This window comes from Eubalaena glacialis, chromosome 5, assembly GCF_028564815.1.
Source record: "Eubalaena glacialis isolate mEubGla1 chromosome 5, mEubGla1.1.hap2.+ XY, whole genome shotgun sequence".
In the NCBI taxonomy this organism is placed as follows: domain Eukaryota; kingdom Metazoa; phylum Chordata; class Mammalia; order Artiodactyla; family Balaenidae; genus Eubalaena; species Eubalaena glacialis.
In genome coordinates, this window is record NC_083720.1 from 67,399,491 (window position 1) to 67,412,086 (window position 12,596).

The 12,596-nt window shown below is 39.7% G+C and overlaps 1 protein-coding gene across 15 annotated transcripts in view; it reads right to left on the bottom strand.

Moving 5' to 3' along the window:
- APBB2 (amyloid beta precursor protein binding family B member 2) overlaps positions 1 to 12,596 on the bottom strand; it is a 372,773-nt gene that overhangs the window by 235,393 nt on the left and 124,784 nt on the right. The window lies entirely within an intron of this gene.

Consider the following 12,596-nt stretch of genomic DNA (forward strand, 5'->3'; position numbering starts at 1 on the left):
CTTGAAAGGAAAAACTAAATTTTTTACATTGGGTAGGAAAGGCATCAAATTAATTTTTCTTTTAACTTTTCATTGAAGTGGAACATAAATATAGAAAAGGACACATAGCACACACGGACAGCTCAATGAATCTTCCTATACTGAACACACCAGATCAAAACCCAGAACATTATCAGTACCCCAGAAACCCCCTTCGTGCCCCCTCCTAAAGGTACTACTACGCATAGATTACTTTTGCCCTTTTTTGTAGACATCAAATTGATTTATTGTCCCTATCAAGTCTTCACTTAAAAAACATACGTTGAACGCCTCCTATATGTGAAGCACCGTGCTAGGCACGGGCGCTACAAAGAAGAATAAGGCACTGTCTCTGTCTTTAAGGAAAGCAAAGTCTAGTGGGACCAAGAAACACACACAGCTAACCCCAAAGGGCAGTGGGATGAGCACAATGACTGAGATTCATGGCAAGCAGCCCAGAAATGGAGAAGTCGGGGAAGACTTTCAAGTACCAGGGGTGCCTGGCATGTCCTCAGGCGGGGCAGGACTTAGCCAAGCGGGGACTGGGAGACAAGACAACGGAAAAGGCAGGAGTAAGGAAACTGCCTGGTGTATTCAGTGTTGCTGGACTCTCTAGAGTGAGGTCAGGAAAGAAGCTGGAGCCCGAATGTAACCTTGTACACATATTCGAGAACTTTAAACTAGTTGCAGACAGCCACTGATGGATCAGATCTGGGTTTCAGATGCATTACTCTCTCTCTGGGTGGATTCAAAGAGGGCAGAGTAGCGGCAGGGACACCAGTTAGGTTGGAGAGGAAGGGTGAAGATTAGGGCAGTGGAGGTAGGTGGGGAAGGGAAAAGGAGAGAAGAATTAGTACTTGGGAAACATCCAGACACTAAAAGCAGAACAACATGGTACCTGACTACATGTGGGTGGACGGCAGTGACAAATGAGGTAGAGAATACTAGTGAATTAACAAGTTTAATAAGGAAGACAACAGGTTTAGTTTGGTGCCTTAGAAATTGAGATGTAGAAGATTTGAGTGAGGACACTCAGATATTCTTGAGAGTGAGGCTTGGGGAAGAAACCTGAGCAAAACGTAAAGGCACAGAAGTGGTCACTACACAGAAAGTAGCAGAAATTAGATTAGTGGGTGACATCACTGAAGGAACATGGGTAGAGGGAGAAGACTGGAGAATTAGTGCCAAAAGCAGAACCGTAGAGACAATGACAGAACTGGCAGAGGAAAAAGATCTTCTGAAAAGGACCAAGGAAGAAAGGTAGAGAGGTACCACGGAATACAATGAGATGAATAAAGATAAGAAATGAAAACTATAGCTTTGGCTTTGACACTTAAGCAGTCACTGGCCACCTTGACTGAAGGTGATTTCACTGAAGTGGTAGAGGCAGCGATAACAGAGCAAGTGAAAGAAGAGAAAGGAGAACGAACAGTTGTTGAAAGGCACTGGTGCTAATTAATGGAAGTCCCTATTGACAGCAGTAGAGACAGAAAGGTTGAGAGTTCAAGAGGGAGGAGGTAAGGATGGAATAAAATCCCAAAGGAGGTGGGGGAAAAGGGTCAGGAGTACAAACGAAGGGCCTGACCTTGAAGAGGAAGGGGGGAATTCACAACCCTCTTATATTAGAAGTATATTAGACTTAGAGGAGTGAAAACAAATCTGGTTATAGTAAGTTTGTAGGTAACAGCACTAGGATATTAGAGGCAATAGACTAAATGACACCAGTATTGTAGATAAATAGCTGCCATGGTTCTTTGCTAGGAATAAGTTGACACATAAATGGTTTGATGACACAGATCTTGAAAATCTTGGTTTCTGGCATGCTACCCTGTTATAAGTAGCGTGACCCTGTTTTAAGGTAAATAAACATATACGCCAGTACATATCAAGGTGGGAAGGGGCATTTGCGAGATAGGCACACCCACAGTAGAACTTATTAGTAGTACCAAAAAAATAGCATACAAGCAAAAGATTCAGAAGAACACTCTTCTTAAAATGATCTTTGGTCCCCGGTGCCAACCTTTCCAAAGGTTTACATATAGTTTCATTAAATGAAACCACTACCCACTATCGTACAAGGCTTCTTAAGATGCTTCAATTCAAAGATTCTTTCTAGCACGACTAACCTAATGAGAATGAAGAGTCAGACATCTTAAAGAAAAGGCAAAAGGAAGAGGAGAGTGGAGCTGGCAGCGGCACCTGCCCACGATTTCCTAGCGAAACGTCCCTTAAGACAGCAGCGCAGTCATCATGCGCCATCTCCTGCCCACTCTTTCGCCTCAGGTTTTGGTGAATCCGGAAGTGGGTGGAGTGACTTAGCTCTTGGAAAGCACTCCAACGATGCCAAAAGTAGCAAGGCTCATTAGAAAATCTAATGCAACGGAAAACACCTTGAAAAGCAGATTTTCTGTTCTCTAGGCAGCCTTTGTGATCTCACAAACTCTGAGGCTGCTCCAGGGTTGTTTGTCTATTCTGGTCACATGAACATGTCTCCAGGCCATCTTTGGAAGATGACAGAATTTTAGAATTCTAGATAAACACATCATTATCATCCTTGAAGTCAGTCAGGATTGAGATGCATCCAGAGCCATCAGATGACTACTGACTGGGCCATTCATCTTTGTATCCCTGGGGCACAGGAGATAGAGCAAGCAGTCCATAGATATGGAATCAATCGATAAACCAATACATAAGCGAAGAGTTCTCACAACGAGGAGGTAAAGAGGCCAATTAAATGGTGAGAACAGAATTAGTCTCTCTATTCCTTCCCTTCCCACCCTAACTGACTCAGAGCCAAGCCGCAAATCGCATTCAACTGCATTTACTTTCCTCTTCACAGAAGAACGTCTCTATGAACTCATAAATAAATATTGTGTGTTAAGAGAAATCAGAAATCATGAAATTATGAAAAACAGGATGCCTCTTAAGTGGGAAAATAAGTAGGTGCGAACATTTTGAGCATACAAAGAAATAGAAATTGCCCACTTTACATCTATCTGCCTTCTTTGTTATCCTTTGGTGTGAAGGACAGACCCATTATTACTTTAACAGCAGGATGCCTCTCCTCCCAGCCGCGCATTCGCATTCACACAGCAACCCGCTCAGCTTCAACCCACTGGGCAACAGATCCTAATGAGATAATCAAGTCTCGCTTCCTTAAAACTTCTGATCCTAACATATATTTATATTATGCATCATCTCATTTCTTTTATAACGCATAAGCTCTAAGGTATCACTGATCACACTGAACACATTTTACACATGACAAGAAGCGCACTGTGGTATTGTCTGGAAACAACTTTAAGGATAAAGTTCCCAAAAGTGAGGAATAGTGGGGTTGTTGTTTTGTTTATTAGTATGTACTATGTGACATTTTTCTGAACGGTTAAAAAATAACTCGGTCCTGAAACATCCAATCTGTTTCTGCCCATCTGAACAGCAATATATGGAGAAGGAAACAGATCTTTGAGACTGCCATCCTTTTTCCTATTCTTGATTAAGAATCTAGGAGACCAAGATGAACAATACACCATTCACTTGAATGCAAGCCACCAAGGGGAGGAAAGGAATATTTATGCCAGTGCACAAAGTGTTTAGTGTGCAAGTTTTTAATTACTGTATTTATGGTATTATCCATAATATATTCACTAACACAAATGCTCTACAGGGACATTAATCCTCAACGAATACATCAATGCTTCCCTCCTCTCCTCCAAATACTTATTATGCTGATATGGGGCAAAAATGCCAAGAATTCTCTCCGAAATAAACATTTCACGTCAACAATCACTTGTTCTACTATCTCCCTTTCTAACTGTTTTATAACATAACAACTCTACTTAAGTATTTGCTATTAACCTAAAAGACAAATTTGTAAGCGAAATATTTTTTAAAGGGCTTTGTTTAATGTAACATCTTTTTTGATATGAAAGCTGGTTCAAGCTACTAAAAAAGTTGATTCTGGTCTAAATAACATATTCTGTAACTCATCAAATTATAAGTCTCTGTATCACTCTGCACTTATAGTACTGTATAATTTCTGCTTTTTAGAAACCTCAAGGAGTAAGGCATTGAGGATGATGAAGAGTTTCATAATGGCTGAAGGATGACCCATCTAAGTAATAAAATGGGTTTAATTTCAACCATACTGGATTATTTTTTTTTTCCTAAAAGGTAATGCCTTCTCAGAGAATCCAGAATGTGATTAGGCTTTGGTGACACAGGATCATCAATATGACTGTCAATTATCATGCTCTGTTAGAACATGAGAACACTATCTCTGAGGAAAAGAAGCTGGCCCAGTGGATACTAGGGATATGTTCAGTTTCTACCACCATGATGAGAACTAGATGGGGAGTTCCCACCAAAGCAACAGGACACTCTGAGAATCAAAGGGAAGAGACTGATGAAATTCAAACACCAAGGAAAAGGAGAGCCTAAGGTGAAATCTAAGTCACAGATCCAGGTCTAGAGCCAAGTGGAGTCAGGATGTGAGCAGAAGATGAATGGATGGGATAGAGGGACAGGGCATAGGACTGGCTTTATGTGTGTGCTGCTGGTAACCGGACTGACCTTGCCTAGAGTGGCCAGTGGCAAGACAACCTTTCCAGGCACAGAGGGATGTCTGTTCCTCTACTCAAAGGTTGCTGACTGCTACATTTTGGGAGATATTTTTGCCTACCTTTCATAGTTTGGTCATCTCCTCTCCCTTGCTGTCAAGAGTTGAGTCTCATTGCTTTTAGAGTATCAACCTTTCCCTTCTTCAAGTCAGCTATGATTTTGAAACCAAATAAAACTAAAAAGCATAACAGAATTAAAACTTAAAATACCAAGCTCCAGATAAGTTCTGAAGGACACAGTACACAGACTCTGAACCCATACTGGGGCAGTTGAGACATCTTTTTTGTTTATTCCTTGGTTCTTATAGAATTCAAATCGTATTCCTTAAGTAGGACTCGCACGAAGTCATTTAGTACAGACACAGCCAAACCTAAAACATGCCCTGGGGTGTTATTTGTAAGTGACTGTGGTTATATTTCAAGGACTTCTTTTAGAGAAACCCAATAAGTTGAATATCCAGGAACACAACCGAACCAATTGCTCTGATGTGAAGTACCTGGGGAAATGTGGAAATAAACTCAAAAGCTGGAGAAGGGAGGGCTTTGTCACTGCTTAAGTAAGTGGCTGTGGGCAAGTCAATTAGCCTTCTACTCCCATCTGTAAAATGGGTTAATGATACCTACCTTGCAAAGGTATGAAGAACAAATGAAAGGCTCAGACGATACCAACAAATGTAAATTAGACCTTAATTAAGTGGAAACGCACCACATAACCCCCTATGACACACAGATCTTTATTTAGAGCCGAGAAAGTCATCTGCCTAGTGGTTCCTATCCAGCTCTCACCACCTCATATGATAAGATCCTCTTCCCAAATTACTTTCGACTACTTTCCTTTTGGTTAATAAATAAAACGTTTTCAACTTAACTGTTTAAATAGGAAGTACAAGTATTACTGCATTTTCAGGTAAAAAAACTAGAATGTAAAACTTCCCCCCATTATGATATTCCCACTTTGTTTCTTCCTCAACTTTTTCTTATTCAAATGATTTCTTTTCCCTTTTTCCTTTATTGAATCCTTGCTTTCTCACTGTAAGTTATGCCCTTGCAATAATAGTAACTACCAGCTTTATGTTATTTAGCAGTTTACAAGACACTTTCATATACAATACCTTATTTCTCTTAAATTACTTTTACTTTCTTCCCTTTATTTTTACCTTGCTCCACTTTCCAAAACACAAATAGGACTTCCTAAAATCAGCAAAGAAGCAATTTTTCTCCTTCCGACTGCCAACACATTACACAATACTTGGCAGAGTTGTCTAAAGCAAGTTAGACTATATACAGTATACCTAAATCCTGACGCATCCAATTCTTCTTGCAGATTATTTTTTTCTCCCCTGGTGATGATCTTTTGAAGTTAAAATACAGTGAAAATTATGTAAATGTACCACCATGTTAAAATAAGACAGGAAAATCTCTTTAAGAATCATCAAAAATAGTAAATGAAAAATAAAAGAGAAAGAAGAGGTAAAAAGACTTAACAAAGAGAAAAAGAAAATGCACAAAGTTGATGTTGTTTTGGCTTCCAGGAAAATCTCCATTATCTATCTCACCAGACCTATTTTTCTCCAAGCTCTGCATTAAATAATCTGATCATTAAATCTGTGAAAACCACAAGGGATAAGCCCATCTCATTAAAAAAAGATGATCTTTTAAGTTATGATCATGAGAAAGAGCATCTATTTCTGGTTTTAAGGACAGAAGTACTTCCTGCTTCTTGCTCAGAGGCAGCGACACTTCTAGTAAGCTTTAGCACAAAACAGATGCCTGGCACCCTTTACCTATCATGATGAAAACAGGGACCTTCAAATAGAAATGTTTCCTCTCAGAAGCTCTACATACTCTCAACCTTGACCAACAAAGAACATGAGGTGTCTGAAACAGGAAAATATTAATTCTACCATATGAAGGTAAACATTATTTTTTTTTTTAAAAAAAAAGGATTCTGTAAGCTCTAGGGTGGGAATCAGATCAGATTCCCCTATATTCATTCAAACCCTACAGGACACAAAAAGCTTTAAAGTTTGAATTGGCTTTCCCTTTGCTTTACAATGGTTGAATAAGTAAGGCCCATAGTAATTTTACAGTAATTCTTGACATACCTTAATAAATTAAACATTATTTAAAAAATCAGTTGTTAATGTTAAAATTGGAGAACTAATAAAATTTAAGGAAAAAGTTGAAAGAGAGGTCATATTTGGTCCTGATTCTGCTGTGGTGTTTACATGTTCAATAATGTAAGCCTTTGGCACATTATGAAATCTTCTGCATTTTACAAGAGATATTCTGAGATTTTATCCTAGGAATGGAGAAAGATATCATGGTCTGACACTCTTCTATAGAATCTATAGAGATGCTTCATGGAAACTCAGTATCCTACAGAATACACCTGGGACCACCACATAAAATGGAACTTAGAAAAGAATGTTTTTCCAGCTTGGACACAACTCAAGTCAAACTAGTAGGGAATCTAAGAAAGACTGACCCAACTGGGATTATGGCCGTGGAAAACCTGAAGGGATGGAAGTCATTTCTTTGAAGTGTTGTAAATTGTGTGTGTTATTCTTGTGACTGGGTTTGAGGTCAGACTTGGAATTTATACCTAAGAAATAACTGACCCTTTTTCCTACTATGTACTCAAATCAAGAAAGGATGACACCTAGTTCAATTTTGACAGTGAGAGTAACAATCTCTGAATGAAACTGAAAAGTATAGTAAATGGAATCCATCCTAGAGTAACCAAATTAACTCTTCTTTAACGGACCAGACAACCATGTATCCAAATGGAAAGACCAAATCTCAAAAGTGCACGATTAAGGATTTTCAGGATCAAGTGGTGGATTACAATCATGTGCTTAACTGCATTCCCTCCACTAAATGACACCAAATAAGAGGAAGAGATAAACTCACAAGAAGAAAGAGAATGGAAAAAGAGAAAAATAATGGAAAAAATTTTTGGAAAATGGACAGCAGATGGGCAAATGACGAGTGAATTTTCAAAGCAGGGACAGACAAAACTGAAATGCCTACTAGCAGAACTGACAGGAAGAAGCCAGACAATATGGGGCACAGACCCTTCAGAAAGTACAAAGTCCAGTTACATCTAAAGTGGGGGACGAATGGAGAAGGCAGTGCAGAGATGGCATTGAAAACCGGAGAACTGCTCGCAAGACATTTTAAGGAGTAAACCTCCAGATCTTTCCTTAGCTATGAAGCTTGTCAACTCCCTCCTTCTGCCTGAGAAGGTCTGGACTCAGGGACACTAGGAAGAGTGACTGGGTGGAGGTACCATCCTGAAACAGAGGACTGAGTCAAAGTGTACACTGAGTGGAGAGACCCACAGCCCCTCCCTTGCTGGGTTTCTAACCAGCCCAAGAAAAGAGATCTACAGTTACCAAAACTAGGGAGAAAGAGGGCTTCTGAAAACAGAAAATCATCCTATGGCAAGTAAGGTCACCAGGTGACATGAGAGAGCTCTGTCAACTGGTTTATGCACAAAGAGCCTTCACATAAATAAAAATGGACAGCAAATGATCACCAGACATGTGATGAAGAGCCTAACGTGACAGACAGGAACTTTAGGAGAAAAGAGAGTCAATGCTGGGAGCGGGGAAAAAACTTCATACACATTATTAAAAAGATACTTGCATCCATAAAGCAAAACAAGAATAGGATGCTATAAAACAGAAATATTATGAGAACAAGAGCTATTAGAAATTAATATTATGATCACAGAAATTAAAAATCCATAGAAGGGGGCTTCCCTGGTGGCGCAGTGGTTAAGAATCCACCTGCTGACGCAGGGGACACGGGTTCGAGCCCTGGTCCGGGAAGATCCCACATGCCACGGAGCAACTAAGCCCGTGCACCACAACTACTGAGCCTGTGCTCTAGAGCCCGCGAGCCACAACTACTGAAGCCTGCACGCCACAACTACTGAAGCCCGCGCGCCTAGAGCCCGAGCTCCGCAACCAGAGAAGCCATCCAATGAGAAGCCCGCGCACTGCAATGAAGTGTAGCCCCCCGCTCACCGCAACTAGAGAAAGCTGCACACAGCAACAAAGACCCAATGCAGCCAAAAATAAATAATAAAATAAATGAATAAATTTGTTAAAAAAAAAAATCCATAGAAGGGTTAGAAGATAATAGGGATTTAAATGTTCCCCAAGAGTAGAACAAAAAAATAGAAGGATAGAGATCAGGGACTTTTTTTTTTTTTTTTTAAACATCTTTATTGAAGTATAATTGCTTTACAATGGTGTGTTACTTTCTGCTTTATAACAAAGTGAATCAGTTATACATATACATATGTTCCCATATCTCTTCCCTCTTGCATCTCCCTCCCTCCCACCCTCCCTATCCCACCCCTCTAGGTGGTCGCAAAGCACCAAGCTGATCTCCCTGTGCTATGCGGCTGCTTCCCACTAGCTATCTATTTTACATTTGGTAGTGTATATATGAGGGACTTTTTTTTTTTAACAATAAGTAAGTTGGAGGAAAAATACAAAAGTTCCAGCATCTGACAAATAAGAGTTTCAGAAAAGAGAATACAGAAAACAGTGGGAAGAAAATTATCCTCCACCACCTGCCACAAAAATCATCACAATGGATGGAAAAAGTTACACACCAAGGCACATTATGCTGAAACCTCAGAACATTAGGGGATTAAAAATAAAAGACTCTAAAAGCTCCCCCGCTACACCCCTCCCAAAAAAAGTCACATATAAAGTAACCAGAATCAGAAAAGCATCCAACAAAAGCAAAATTGGAAGCGGAAGAAAATGAAGCAAGGACTCCAAAACTCTCAGGGAAAATAATTTCCAACTTTAAATTCTGTATCAATCATATGTGAGGAGAGACTAAGTGATATGTGCACACATGCCAGATCTCCAAAAAATTACATCATACACATTCTTCCTTCTCAAGAAGCAACTGGGCAATGTGCCTCCCCCAAAAGAAAGAGGAAACCAGGAGAGATGCTACTCAGTAAACAGGTCAATCAAGAACTCCTAACATGGTAGTAAAAGAAAATTCCAGGTCAACAGCTGTGCATAAGGCCTCAAGAGCAAACAGTCCAGAAGGGAGCAGGCAAGCAGAAGTCTCCCGGAAAAACGTCACATACACCACAGACACACACAAAAGAACTGAGAGCCAAGCCGTTGTGTTTGACCTTATTTGAGAATTTGGGGATGAATAAGTAGCACATAAACAGAACAGGAAGCCAAAAAAAAAAAAAAAAAAGATTTTTTTAATATGCTGAACAAGAAAGAAAATAAAATCACAGTACACTGCATAACTCAGCTGTGAAAAATATTTATGGTGAAAATAAATCGAGATATAACTATCTCAGAGAGTGAGAGGCAGGTATTTAAGGAAGGGAGTATAAAAGAGAGCTAACCCCTTATATTCCTTAATAGAAATTCAATGTTTAATATCTAAAAAAGAAAAAAAAAAATTTCAAGAAACATCATTATAAAGATAATTAGCTACATGGAAGTAAATATCAGAAGAAGAGTTAACTGAATTGAAAGTAGTTGCCTCTGAGAAATGGGAAATGACGATGCAAATAAGCAGGCAGCAACTTGTAAGCTACATATATGTATTACTGCAAATAAAAAACATTTTTAAGAGGGTAGAAATTTATGAATAAAATATATAAACCATCTATAAATCATCTAAGACAAACTGATAATGTGAAGTTTCATTTTATACTATAAATTTTTTTAAAAAACAGATAAATCTTAATCTGCTCCTCCTAGTTAATCAAATTGTTAAAATTCCATTTAATGCATTTTATCTTAAAGTAGTAAGGAGCACACCGTGAGAGGTCAATTATACCTAAATTGTCAAGTGACACCTCTAGGCTTAGTTAACACGTGATGAAAGGGTCCCTGGATACCAATGCACAACAGGGAATCCGCCATCTCTGTTATCATAGAGTGGTCAACTACAGCTTCAAATAGATAAACATGTTGGCCACTCCCCATCTACCAGAGCCCAGACTGTGGTTTCTTATAGTGAAGATTTGTCCTTATAGAGGGAAGAAGGATGGAGACTATTCAGCATCTGAACCCCCTTCCTATATTTGGGAAATTTCTCATCATATGAGTATTGATGAGAGACACACCTTTCAACATAGAGACAAAAATGGCTGGACACTCACCTTGCCAGACTCCCTTGCAGCTAAGGCATGGGACCTAGTCTTGGCCCGACCTGCATCTAAAGCTGGAGACAGGGGCAGGAGGAACTTATCGTGGGTGAGGGCAATGGCAACAACATCTAGTGCCCAGAGGCAGCAAAGGCTGAGGTGACAGAGTTGGTAGCAAGTGTCTGGTCCCAATGGTGTGGTCAGTGTGAACCAGCATGATCCTGTGTTCAGTGACAGGGCCCATCCTGCATAGAACTAATCATAGCATATGACCTTGGCTATGAATCTGGCTGTGTGGTCCCTAATTGCTCCTGACCTTTTCCTAACTTTTAGCAGTTCTAGAAACTACCCAACAGCATCTTCTCCATAAATGACTTCTCTGCGTAAAGCATCCAGCCAGTCTCCATTGCTTCTGTCTCAGAACCCTGCCTGATACATTGTCCCAGGATACACAGGTGGAGATAGGTGGCCATCTCCTGAAGTTAAGAATGAAACGTTTATGTTCCTTATGATACCAAAGCAGAATCAAGGACATTTTTCCACAGGGAAACATGGGGGAAGGTTAGGTTTTAAAGTACAAATAAAACTATACTGCTGGAATGTTATGGGTTAAAAGTTTTAGTGGGCTTATCTATTCTTTGAATTCTTTTCTCCCATTAGAAAACACATTCCAAGTTCAAAACCACTAACTGACTTTACAACAAGCCACGAGAATGTAATCAGTTTGTGAATTGGGAGTTGTCACTACTCACATTTGGCAAAAGACTTGTGCTCACGATTCTTACTGTTGTGAGTGGGCAGAAGAGCAGTGGGTGAGGAAGAACAATTTTCTTTGTCTTTCTACTTAACACAGAGCTTTCTGAGAGCTGAAGCTATTTGAAAACCAGTGGTCAAGAACTGCACATGAATATGAAAATGCAAACCAAGGCATCCAAAGATTTATACTCAGCTGTAGAAACATCAATATCGCTGAAAAGCTACATCCATCAGCTCAGCCTACTGCAGCATATTTAGTTCCAAGACTGAGAAAGCTGAACCCTAGGCAATTTATCTGCATGTGTGTTGGGCTAACCACACAAATTTTGCAGACGAAGCTAGAAGTTAAGATAGATAGATTAGAGCAAACTGTTGATGTGACCAAAAGGGCTTCATAAAAGAGTAAAGTGCAATCAGGACATTAACAGAAATGTGGATGGAAAGAAAGAAAGCCTCTCTCTGTGGTGCCCATTGTTTCTGGAAACTGAGGAAGTCTTTCATGACAAAGTACAGCTACAGTTTTTGTTAGTCATACTGAACAAGATTATACGCACTCTGTAAAAAAGGCTAAAAAAGTAAATGCAAAGCCTGATGTACGCACATAATTTCCCCTCCTGTGGTGTTATTTCATAAAGACTTGCCAAGAGATCAATCCCTCAGTCACAGAAGTCAGGCTATAAATCACCTTGGAAAAAAAATTAATTGTATTTCAGTTGGTGATGTAAATGCTACTTCAGATTCTATCAACTGCCAAAGCATCTTTTACCATACATTCTTCTCCTGTGCCGTCAGTTCCCATGAAATATCTAATGGCCACTAAAACAAGAGTTTTATTCCACAGTTGTCCAGGTGAATTATACTGTGCTCACACAGTGTTTTGAAAAGCTGAGATAAATTCATCTCAGTTAATCCCAGATCACCACCCCGCCCCCAGCTCCCTGTTTCATTTGGAGATTACAATGGGCAGTGATTCCACACAGCAACATGCGTGTGTGTCAAAGTGAATATGCAATCGAATCACCACAGCTCTGTACAGAACAAAGCACAGGTTT